At 36.7% G+C, this 12,584-nt stretch overlaps 1 long non-coding RNA gene across 1 annotated transcript; it reads right to left on the bottom strand.

Moving 5' to 3' along the window:
- Window positions 1–10,580: 10,580 nt before the first annotated feature.
- LOC120950718 (uncharacterized) lies at window positions 10,581–11,767 on the bottom strand. Its single transcript, XR_005751143.2, has 3 exons — window positions 11,591–11,767; window positions 11,201–11,525; window positions 10,581–11,121 (listed from the first exon to the last, which is right to left on the bottom strand). It is a non-coding gene; the product is annotated as an uncharacterized LOC120950718 (long non-coding RNA).
- Window positions 11,768–12,584: the final 817 nt, after the last annotated feature.

The following is a 12,584-nucleotide window of genomic DNA, read 5'->3' as shown; positions in this document are numbered from 1 at the left end:
ACTTCCACCTATTTACTTCGCCATCCAATGGTATGTTTTCCTTTCGTAGTTTGGTCAGGGAACGAAAACACGTTGTGGCATTGAAATTTTGTCATTTGTCATTGATACAGGCGAAAGTTTTGAGTAGGGTCTATTGCTATTGAGACCAAAACGACCGGGATAATGCTGCAAAAGCTAGCGGTGTGAATGGTAGCACCGGTTATACGACAGGTCGAGTGGATGATAGTGTATATTTATGAATTAACGTTTTACCGCTCGATCTACAAAGTGCGGCCAATTTCGCACTGCTCCCAAATCGTTTATCGCTCTACCGTTCTCTGGTCTGGTTTTATGGGGGGGCTTGAGGGTGGTTAAACGGCTGTGGATGGATTGTGGCAGCGCTAAACTTGTGACGGAAATGTATGATTGCGTTGTTATGCTTAAAACAGTGTTAGCAGGGAAATCAGGCGTCAGCGGGGAATAACAGACAGGAAATGGGTTATTACGCAGTTTTGATAAATCGTTTTGTGACTTCTGTCGTTTATTCACCGAGCTGGCAATTTAGGGGTTTGTAAGAATGAGATCCATCATTCGAGAATATCCGTTAACGTTTAATTTTAAAGCAATAAAGTAAAAGTAAGTTTTAAAGTTTAAAGTATTTGTAGAGTGAATAGACTTTAATATTCTTGAGTTTATGAGTCTCTAGTCTTTGATTATTTAAATACCTTATATATTTTATGATAATTTTTCGCTAGATTTGAGCTATTTTACCAAACATTAGGAGTACATTACTTACTTTACAACATTACTTAGGGATAAGGGTTGTTATTTTTATAATAGATATTTAAAGTATTCAACACACCACTTAAGTGACATTGGCACATGTAAGTACGTGCTTAAAATGTCGAATATAAACATTTTTTAGTTGTTATTATTAACAAATATGATAAACAATCACCATTCGGTCAATGGTATTTGAATAATTAAACCGATTTGATCAATTGCTTGTGGGTGATCAAATGTTAAGTAATGACGATAGTAAATTTTCTGGAGGGGCGATTCATATGAGGCTGTAGAATCTAGTTATTTGTAAAAAAAAATCTAAACTAGAGTCCTGTTTATACAGTTATTTTTATTGATTTTTTTTTATAACAATTTGCCCCCAACAAAGGCAGCAAAAAGAGGGCATACGACTATAATTCCTTAGTGAAAATATGTAAAAATACGTGACAATTGCTCATCAAAGAGAATTTGCACATTCGATGTCACGGGTTTGCATTGCGTCATGAATTATGTATAAAATAAAGTTGTAAAAAACTGTGCCGCTTGTCGTTTTATCCTGCGATGGGTTGGGATAGTGATTTGCTAGCTTCGTTTGGGCTTATTTTCACGGCAACTATAATATAATGATACCTGATAGAATTTTATGCTACCGGATATAATGACGAGGGTTTTTGAATGTTATAGCATAGCTTTTAGCTATGCAATCAATGGCATACGATGGTGTTAAATTGGTAGGATGAACTGGTATGAGAGGATATGTTAGAATTAATGAGATTGTGTTTTAATTTATTCCTCATTTGGTACACCTTTTGAGGATGACATTGCTGAAACGAACATGGAGCAGTAGATTTGTTTTTAGTACTATTGCCCTTTATTTCATCACATAGAGTGCGATTTTTTCCGCTTTTGCTTTGCCTATTGAAAAAAATAAATAATCACAATGTAACTGATTATCAAGCGAAAAAAAAACCAATAACGAATAATGAGACAAACATAACGCACCATCAAACAATTACTATAATCATTTCATGAAGGATGAGCTTTTTGTACAGAGTATTATGCATTTATTTAAATTAAACTATAGATAATCCCTATGAAAATTAGCTTCATTTGGTGTGCATACGATGCTTAATTTAAATCAACATAATTAAATTTAAAACACCAAGCTGCCAATGCATTGTATGCAGTTTGTACGGTGTGATATGATAAACAGACTTCAACCACTGTAATATACGAATACATTTATAAACAAGCATCATTAGCAATATTGTTATGCATTGCAGGTTATTGTAGTGTAATAAGCAGTCAAGTCGTATCTCGATTAAGTACTCTTAGATAAACTCGCGATTAAAGAAGCGATGTAACCATGATAGCATGTGTTAAAGCTTAACTCATTCATTGTTACTCCGTTACACTTACATTTTTCTATCAGAATATTCCACGAATTCGTTCATACCATATATCGTTCGGGCGAAATAAAATGTATCATCGCTTCTATTTGGTGAGTTGATTAAACAGTTACAGCAGTTCAAATATTGCTCCAGTGCTATACATTGTGTTTATCGTACACAAACGACTGTTGAGAGTTATGTTTACAATGTTCATGTTTGATATTCATTAAGCTAAAGATATACGCCAACTATTGTAATCTATTAAAAAAATGAATTAGCTAACACATTCAGTTCATTGGCTAATGTAATGAAAACACGTAAAGGGTAATAAGCTGCTCGATTGTAGATCACGAAAACGTGCTGCTGATTGTGGATTACAAACTTATTGAATCGAATCACAGAAGTAGTTATTGACACTAAAATATTTATGTTGATTGTTTATGTATTGGATTAGAGCAGGGGTCTCCAAACTTTGACGCACCCTTTAGAATGAGTGGAAGTTCAAATCTCGTTTTAATAAGATAATACTAACAAAATATATAAAATTTCTGGAGCTTTCTTTTATTGAACATTGATTTTCGTCTTTTAGAATTAAAAAAACATTGATTGTGTAAACTAAGGTTTTATTCCAAACGAGTTTTTTTACGGAGCAAGGTTTTTCCGACTTGTTTATTTCTGATTCCGTTTTCGAATGACAGACGTTGTCATATCCTTTTGACAGTTAAGGATAAGGTATACATACATTTTGAGGTGAGGTTGACCAAGGTTCATATTTATGATACGTCTACAGCTCGGCCTTTCCTGACTTCATTAATTGCCCTCAATTCCTATGCTATTAGTGTTGCCCAAAATTGTTTGTAAAGAGTCAATCGCCACCAGGGAGAGGGACTATCCATCGTCTTATTTTATCAGCTTCCAAAATTCCGTCATAAGCTATTTGAGTCATTTGACACCCATCAATGTCACGGACGACGTACCGATCGTTTGGAAGTATTTTGTGTATAACATAGGGGCCCTTGTATCGAGCAACAAATTTTTTGTTTGAATTGACGGTGTTATCTATATTGCGTATGACCACAAATTCCCCTTCAGTAAACACAGGTGCTGGTTTAGATTTGATAGCATGTTGTCGTTCATTAATCCCTTGATGCTTGGTAATATTATTCGATGCTATGGTTCGTATTGTATTGAAATCCCTAGGTGAAGCTTGATTTTGATCATTTAGGTATTCTGTCAGTTCATCTAGAATCGGTCCTCGTTGTTCTGTTCCAAATAAAAGTACAGATGGAGAGAAGTGAGTAGATGCGTGAATTGTATTATTGAGCGCATATTCAACCGATGGAATTTGAACTGTCCAATCAGCATGATTAGTCGGATTCGTAAGTTTGCTTAAAATAGGTCGTAGGACGCGGTTGACCCGTTCTACTTGCCCATTTGCCTGAGGTGATCCTGTTGCGTTTAGTATATGTGTAATTCCTCGAGATGATACAAAATTTGAAAAATCATCGGACGTAAAACATGTTGCTCTATCGCTAATTATTCGCTTAGGGCGACTGTAATATGACATGTATAATTTAAGAGCATTGCACACTTCACGGGTGCTTGTAGATATTGTTGGGTATAACTTTGTAAACTTTGTGAAACTATCTATTACTACTAGCAAATGTTTCTTCTTTGAATCTATTGAAGGAAGAGGACCTATGAAATCGATATGTAATGTATCAAAGGGATTGGCAGTTTTAGGTATAGTGTATAAGTTTTTATGATTAGTTTTCACGGGGGCGGAATATATTACACATTTCATACAGTTTTTAATGTAATTGTGAATTCTAGTTTTCATTTGTGGAAAATAATAATTCTTATTGATTTGTAAATAGCATTTATCGACTGCCAGATGTCCTATTTTTTCGTGAATATATCGAATTACATTGTTAATCATTTCTGATGGTACATAGAATTTAAATCGACCTGGTGAAGACTGTTTGTATACTACTCCATCACGAAGAGTGAAATCACTTACTGACCTAGACTGTAGTTCAGTTTTTATTTTTTGAATATTTACATCACGAGCTTGTGCAATCCGTAATTGGAAATCTATATCCAGATCATCTATCACTGCTACGTGTTCTATTCGACTTAATGCATCTACATGAGGCATAGATGATCCAGGCCTATGTTGCATTGAATAGTCATAATTTTCTAGGAATAATGACCAACGAGCGATTTTTGCTGATAAATTGCGGTTTTGCAGTGTTTGGACCAATGAGTTACAATCTGTCACTATTTTTATGGGAATGCCATGGACGTAAGTGTGAAATCTTTTGAGTGCGTAAATTACTGAAAGTGTCTCCAGCTCATAACTATGTAATTTGGATTCATCGTTCGATGTTGTTTTTGAAAAGTAAGCAATTGGGTGAAACTTATCATCATCTTGTTTTTGTAGTAAAACCGATCCAAAACCAGTAGAACTTGCATCGCAATGTAGTTCGGTTTCTCTACTAGGGTCGTAAATTGACAGCACAGGTGATTGAATAAGTTTATTTCGTAAGGTTTCGAATGATTGAATGCATTCATTAGTAAACTCAAATGGTACTGTTTCTTTTAATAAGTTTGTTAGTGGTTTTGCAATACTTGAAAAAGATGGAACGAACCGCCGAAAAAATGAAAATAAGCCTAAGCACTGTTGAACTTGTTTCTTGCTACGAGGAAAGGGGTAGTTTTTAATTGATTTAATATGATGTTCACTCGGACGTATTCCTAAACAGTTTGCATTGTAACCAAGGTATTCTAATTCCCTTTGGGCAAATTTGCATTTGTCCAGTCGTAACTCCAAACCATTTTTGCGTATCGCGTTTAACACTTGTCCGATCAGTTCAAGATGTTGGTCAAAATCTTTTGAAGCAATCAAAATGTCGTCTATATACACTACCAATTCCCCTCGTTCTATAAATTCTCTAAGTACCGAATTAATAAAGCGTTGGAACTCAGCCGGAGCATTTTTCAATCCGAAGGGCATGCGGGTATATTCGTACTGCCCATCATGTGTAACGAACGCCGTATATTTAATCGATTCTTCATCCATAACTAACTGATGAAATCCGCTTTTGAGGTCTAGTAACGTAAAGTATTGTTTATGTCCCAAATGTTCTAGGCAGGTGTCTATAAGAGGCAATGGAAAATTATCACGAACTGTTACTTTATTTAATGGTCTGTAATCAACACATTTTCTAACTTCGCCATTTTTCTTTCGAACCAGGACTAAGGCAGACGCGTATGGTGAGTTACTTGGGCGTATGATATTTTTTTCTAGCAGGTCCTTTACTATTACTTTTACCTTTTCTCTTTCAGCAAATGACAACCGTCTTGGTTTGGTAGAAATAGGAGTGTCATGTAAGAGATTTATTTTCATAGTATAAGTTGAGGGTACGATTTCATTTGTAGGAAACTCTAAATAATTTTTTGTTATCGATTCAATTACAGCTTCACTTTGGTATTTTGTAAGGTTTTTACCAATATCAATGGGATTTGTTTAATCAACAACATCTATCATACACAAAGAAGAAAATGTATCGGTAAACACATCGATCGACTCATGAGCTAAAGCAGAATATGAGCAATCTCCCCCCCGACGTGCGACTGACCTCTTTACAATGTCAAGTGTATGGAGCTTTTGATATAAATTCGTTTTTATTAAAGGCAGCTTTTTCATATTATTCATGTTCAATAAAGTGTTTATAGTGTACGTATTTTGTATCTGATTGAGTTGAATATTTAACTTGGATAATGCATCTCTACCAAGAATCATTGGCCATTCCATGTATATTTTTGGAAGGACGATAAAGGTGTGACGTATCGTGGTCTTGGCAAGTTGTACTCGCATCTCCACAAATCCTAACGTTAATAAATTTGGGCCTCCTATTCCTCGCAACATGGACGTCCTAGGTTCTCCAACAAGAGATTTAGGGAGAACGTTTTCATTCACGAAGCTTTTAGGGCTACCAGTATCCAAAAGAGAAACTAATTTTAGTGATTTGCTCCATACATCTTGACTCTTATAGGCAACACTTACCTCTTGGTTGGCGTTAAGAGTAAAAACTGGTTCCGTCACAGGCGTTGTTTCTAGATGTTCAGGACCATTTGTAGTAACGGCAATCTGCTGAACCCGTTGAGGACAATTTCGATAGACATGATCAGTCTGACCGCACTTGAAACAGGACCCCGGAAGTCGAATCGGCATGCGGCAGAAGTTTTCCGAATGTCCATATTTCCGGCAATTAAGGCATCTGGGAGTCGACTGGTTTGGTTCAGCTCGCGCAATCTGGACTCGTGGTTGTTGAACAGACGATTTCTGGACCGTTGTCTGTACACGTGTTCGTATATATTCATACTCTTTCAATAGAGGTTTCAGCGTCTCGATCGATTTTGCCATGAATCGCATGGATGCAGTATGTATGGGGTCACCGAGACCGTCAATGATGATATGCACCAGTTCGTTTTCCGGAATTGAAGCAGCCGCTGCAATGTGTTGCATGTCTAACAAATATCTAAGCGTTGTTTCGTTAGCGTTCAGATGGCGTGCTCTAAGATTTTTATAGATGACTTCTTTAGAAGGCTTGTTGTTAAATTCTTTTAGCAATTCGCCCTTCAACTCCTCGTAATTTTTTGATTTAGTAGTTTGTGCCAATAAAACAGCTGTGCTCGTTAACGATCGACGCAAAAGCGGCAGTTTTTGAGGCTCTGGGACGTTTGTCATAACGAAAATGTCCTCAAGGGAACGAATCCAAGCACACACATCTTCATCGCCTTCTCCGGTGAACTTTGGCACTATTGTTTCTATATATTGAATAGTATTCATCGATATTGGTTTAAGGTGAGTTGGTTGAAGCTCAGCTATTTCTTCTTCTAAAGATAAAAGTTTTTTTTCTAGCTCCAGGCGTTTTACTTTCATTTCGAGTGAGGCTATAGCAGCGGCTTCGTCATTTGAGGTTATGTCATCACCATCTCCACGTGTTTTATCAGCCGCCATTTCCTGACTTGTTGTCTTCTTCACGTTGTCTGCAAACAATTGTCGTAGTTGCGTCGCCTTTGCCGTCTCTGGGTATTCAATACCAGCTGCGTCTAATGACCATTTTATTTCTTCTGTTGTAGGCATACTTGTAGATTAATCCCACTTCTGAGATGTAAACTAAGGTTTTATTCCAAACGAGTTTTTTTACGGAGCAAGCAAAGTGAATGAAAGGGAGGTGAGCTTATGTAGAACATTTGGCTTGCGGGATTTTAGAAAAATGAAATAAAGTTTGACAGTTTGTAACCGGGTCGGCTGGACGGTTTGTTTACATTTGATAGCTATTGGACTGGTCCATGTTGTTGATGCAACGGCGAGAAGTGTGTGACTAAAATTCGTGTAAAAGAAAATAGTACGCTTTCGGGTGTTAATATTTTATTATACCAGGTAAAATATAAATTGTACAAGTTGCAGGGAATGTATTAAATGGATTTATTTTCTATTTTTAGAGAAAAAGCAAATCTGGAAGCAGCGTTGTTTGTAGCTGTGTCCACAGAAGTTTGTAGGAAGCAACATGCCTCGCTCATGTGCAGCTGCATTCTGCAAAAATAATGCAGAAAATGTAAAGAAGCGGGGTTTGAACATTACTTTCCACTCGTTTCCATCAGACGATTCTTTGCCTAAGTGGATTGATTTCTGTAAGCGGGATGAACATTGGAAACCAACCAAAATATCTACTGTGTGCTCTCTCCATTTCAAACCCGACGACTATCAAATGGCAAAATCATCTTTACTACAAACCTTGCCAGTACTGAAGAGATTGAAACCATATGGTAAGGAAAGATATGAGCTTTATGCAGTAATTATCATTTCATCACATTATCATCTCTTTATTAGCTATTCCATCATTGATACAACCAGCCGATTTTATTCAAAACGAGCCATCGAATATGACAGCCCCATTGAAAGAGTGTAACCAGCCAAATGTAGAATTTCAAACAGATTCAGAATATTTCAGCGATGTAGAGAACGTGCCCAGCCAAACAATTATAGACATGAAAAGGGAACTTGATCAAGTGAAAGAAGATAATCGAAAACTGATCGAAGTGAATACAAATTTAAGAGATAAACTGCATTCATACTTCAATGAAAATAAGCGACTAAAGGCAGAAATTGATAACTTACAGAAACATATTTCAAAAAAGGATGCAGGTATAGATGAAGCTGCACTTGTCACAGCAATGAAAGAAAGATTGAAGCCAACATTATCTGAAAACCAGATAGATATTATTTTGAAAAAGAAAAAACGTGTAGTTTGGACGAAAGAGGAAATTGGCTCCGCTTTGACACTCAAATATTTTGGATTGCGATGCTACAAATATTTGGCTAAAGATAGAAAGTTTCCTTTACCTGCAGACGCAACTTTAAAACGATACACAAAGAACCTCGTTGTAAAGGAAGGAATTTTGGATGACGTTCTTAAATTAATAAGCAATTTAACCAGCACTTTTACTGAAAAAGATCGCCTTTGTGCTCTGTCTTTCGATGAAATGAAAGTTAACAGAATAATTGAACTGGACAAAGCATCGGATGAGATAATTGGACCACATAACTATCTGCAGGTCGTGATGGCTCGAGGACTGTGTAACAAATGGAAACAACCTGTGTACATAGGATTTGATAAGAAAATGACAAAAGAAATACTCTTGAAGATAATTGAAAAACTAAGTGAAATAAATATTAACGTTGTAGCTATCATCAGTGACAACTGCTCTACAAATGTAAGTTGCTGGAAAGAACTGGGAGCTAAAGACTACGAAAGGCCATATTTCCAACATCCCACAACTTTAAATAACGTGTACGTAATCCCTGATGCACCTCATTTATTAAAGCTACTAAGGAATTGGTTTTTGGATAGTGGATTTACGTACAACGGAAAACATATAAAGGCAGACCTACTTTTTGACATGATAGCCAGTAGAAATGAAACAGAGATTACACCTTTATATAAGTTGAGTAAAACTCATTTAGTTATGACGCCACAAGAGCGTCAGAATGTTCGACGTGCCGCACAGCTGCTCTCACATACTACTGCTATTTCCTTGCGTCGTTATTTTAAAAATAATGCTGAAGCTACGGACTTGGCGAATTTCATTGAAAAAGTTGACTTATGGTTCAGCATATCGAACTCCTATAGTCCTTTCGCCAAATTAGACTATAAAAAATCTTATACAGCAAGCGACGATCAGATAAAAGCATTAGATGAAATGTTCGAAATAGTTTCAAATATGACCGTGATTGGTAAGCATAGCTTGCAAATTTTTCAAAAGTCGTTGCTGATGCAGATAACGTCTCTTAAATTGCTTTATGATGATCTTCATAAAAGACACAACATTTCCTTCATATCCACTCACAAGGTAATTAATGACATAAAAAACATCATATATTCATATTGATCTATCATCCTTTTTAATTTAGCTCAATCAAGATGTACTGGAGAATTTTTTCTCACAGCTAAGGCAGATAGGAGGGGTATATGATCATCCCTCACCAATGAGCTGCATTCATCGTATTAAGATGATTATATTAGGAAAAGCACCTACGTTCCTTAAAAATCAAACAGACTTGGAGCCATCTACATTTTCTTGTACAGATGAATATATCTCATCGCAAATTCGGACATCGATTGAGATTGAAAATGAAGGTTCTGAACAGGCTAATGACGGTGATATAATTTCAGCATCAATTATTACCTCGGCCTTAAATCAACCCCCAGTTAAACAAAGCATACAATCCGATACCCTGAGTTCAAGAAGCAGTGAAATGTTAAGCTCCGTCAGTAGTTCCGCTATCGAGCTTCCTGAACAAGACAGCGATGGACTCGAGTATATTATGGGTTATATTGGGCGTCAATGCTTTGAAAAGTTTCCGCATTTAAATTTGGGTAATCTTAGTCTGAATTTGAATAGCGACCATTCGTATAGCCATCCACCTTCATTTGTAAAGCATTTGTCGGTTGCTGGTTTGTTTGTTCCTTCAGAAGCTTTTTTGAAACAAGGATACAAAATGGAGAAAATCTTCCAAAAATTGCACCCAAATGGAAATTTTAACAAAAAACGTTACATATCAAAAAGATTAGTTAAGCGACTTCAAAAAGAATTCCCCGAGTTACCGCTAATAGTTGTACAACAATTTGCTAAACATCGCATAAATATACGTATCAAATTTCTTAATATGAAAATAGCGAATGAAAAAAGGGTTAATAACAAACGAAAAGCACCATCACATTCCAAAACTGCGAAAAAAATGCGAAAAATTACAAATTAGTTGCTTCGTTTAACGGATTTATAAAACAGACAGAAATATGAATTACATAAATTTACTTATAAATTTTGATTATGTATAAATTATAAATGTATATATTAGTGAATAAGCATTTTTTTTAATAATATCATGATGTATTATAAACGGTGAAATTAACCAGGTTGATTCTAATGATAATATTCATTTAGAGACTAACTATTCCGACTAGAACATATAAATGAAATAAATGAAGTTGTTCGCAATGTTGTTTGTTTCCCTAGCAAAATACCAATAGCAGGCTCCAGGGCCTGCCACCGGCATGCGGGAAAGTTAACTGGCAGGCCCTGGGACCTGCCATCGGGCTGAACGTGTTAAACGATTGGCACGGCGACCAATTCAGAAAAAAAGATGTTGAGTATATTTGTAACAGTCATGCATACTGTTGAGCATACTATTTTGCTTCTGATGATTCTTTTGAGTAGCGCTAGCATGTACCGATGCACTTGTTTTTTCAACAAATAACGTATGTAATTTCAGCCGTCGTCTGGTATCGTAGCATTCTAAGAGTTTGGTTAGGCTATCTTATTCGGTTCTAATGCTCCAGTGTTAGATTTCGCTAATATTTACGTTGCCTAAGCTGTTTAGTTGTAAATTGTTGGCCTGGAAAAATACCAAAAATGAGTTATATAGAAATGTAGCAAATGAAGAACTTCAAGTATCATCAAGCTCGTAAGATTACAGTCAAGCTTCTGTGCTGCATATGAGCCGGAATATTTCATCGCCTTTGATGCGGGACTTCCTTTCTGCAGCCGAGGTGGAATGTACCGTCACCGTGATGCGATGCAGACGGGACCATATACGCCGAGGCCGATGCAGAAGGTGATGCGCTTAAGGGAGGGAGAATGACTTCCTCCCTTGATGTGCGGCTGGTGTGAAGCCTGGCCAATGGAGTCGCCAACGATGAAACGGCAGCATGGGCCAATCTCTTTAGGGTTCACAAAGCAGCACGTTCAACTGTAACGTAAGCACGTAATCCGAATTCCGTAATGAATTGTTTCCAATATCTGAAAATAATACAAATCAGTAACTATTCCATGAAGATAAGGAATTACATTGATGAGGGACTTACATTAGAATACTGAAATAATGAAACAATCCATACAATGCCTGTTGAAGAAATAAAACTGATTGTGCGACGATGTTATGCACAGGAAGAAAAGGTAAACAATACCGGTTATATAGTGTCAAATTTGACAATCGTCATGGCGACCTAAATCTTTCGATAAGCTCACCTCCCTTTCATTCACTTTGGGAGCAAGGTTTTTCCGACTTGTTTATTTCTGATTCCGTTTTCGAATGACAGACGTTGTCATATCCTTTTGACAGTTAAGGATAAGGTATACATACATTTTGAGGTGAGGTTGACCAAGGTTCATATTTATGATACGTCTACAATTGGTTAGTCAGAACAGAAAGCTATTTAATTTAACCTTTACCCAGTCAGCGCGGGCCGCATTAAAGACCCTTGAGGGCCATGCGGCCCGCGGGCCGTAGTTTGGAGACCCCTGGATTAAAGTATTGATTGAGTAAAAACAAAAGAAAAAAGCCCGGATATGAAAAAGAAAATTTTATGTAACGCCATTTCAAACCCTTGAACTCTACATAAATTTAAACCCAAGATGAAACTGTAAAATGTAATTAAATTCAATTAACCTAAAATTCAATTTGCTATCATTCTCGAAGAGTGACACATTTCACTTTCATGAGCTTATGAACTGCATTGTATTTAAAGACAAGGTATCAAGTAAAAAATTGTTACGAGTACGCCACGTTCCCAGAGGAGGGTGCAAATTTTCCATCACTTGCCACTTCTGCAGTCGTCATAGTGTAAGAACGAAATTAACACTTTGCAAGGCGATGAAAAATCATACCCATACCCGTTCCCATTTGCAAGGTAACTTGGTGCCTGGAAACTCGGTGGAAAGATGATTCAATCAAAATTAAAACAATTACCACCATTTATCCTTCCCTGTTCGATGCAAAGTGAGCGAAAGTGAGAGCTGCACAAGAAGAAACTCTGCTGAGTGGTGCGATACTCGTGCGCGTTCATGCAGCACCATCTG

This window comes from Anopheles coluzzii, chromosome 3 (assembly GCF_943734685.1).
Source record: "Anopheles coluzzii chromosome 3, AcolN3, whole genome shotgun sequence".
In the NCBI taxonomy this organism is placed as follows: Eukaryota; Metazoa; Arthropoda; class Insecta; order Diptera; family Culicidae; genus Anopheles; species Anopheles coluzzii.
This window is presented reverse-complemented; position numbering and strand designations above follow the sequence as displayed.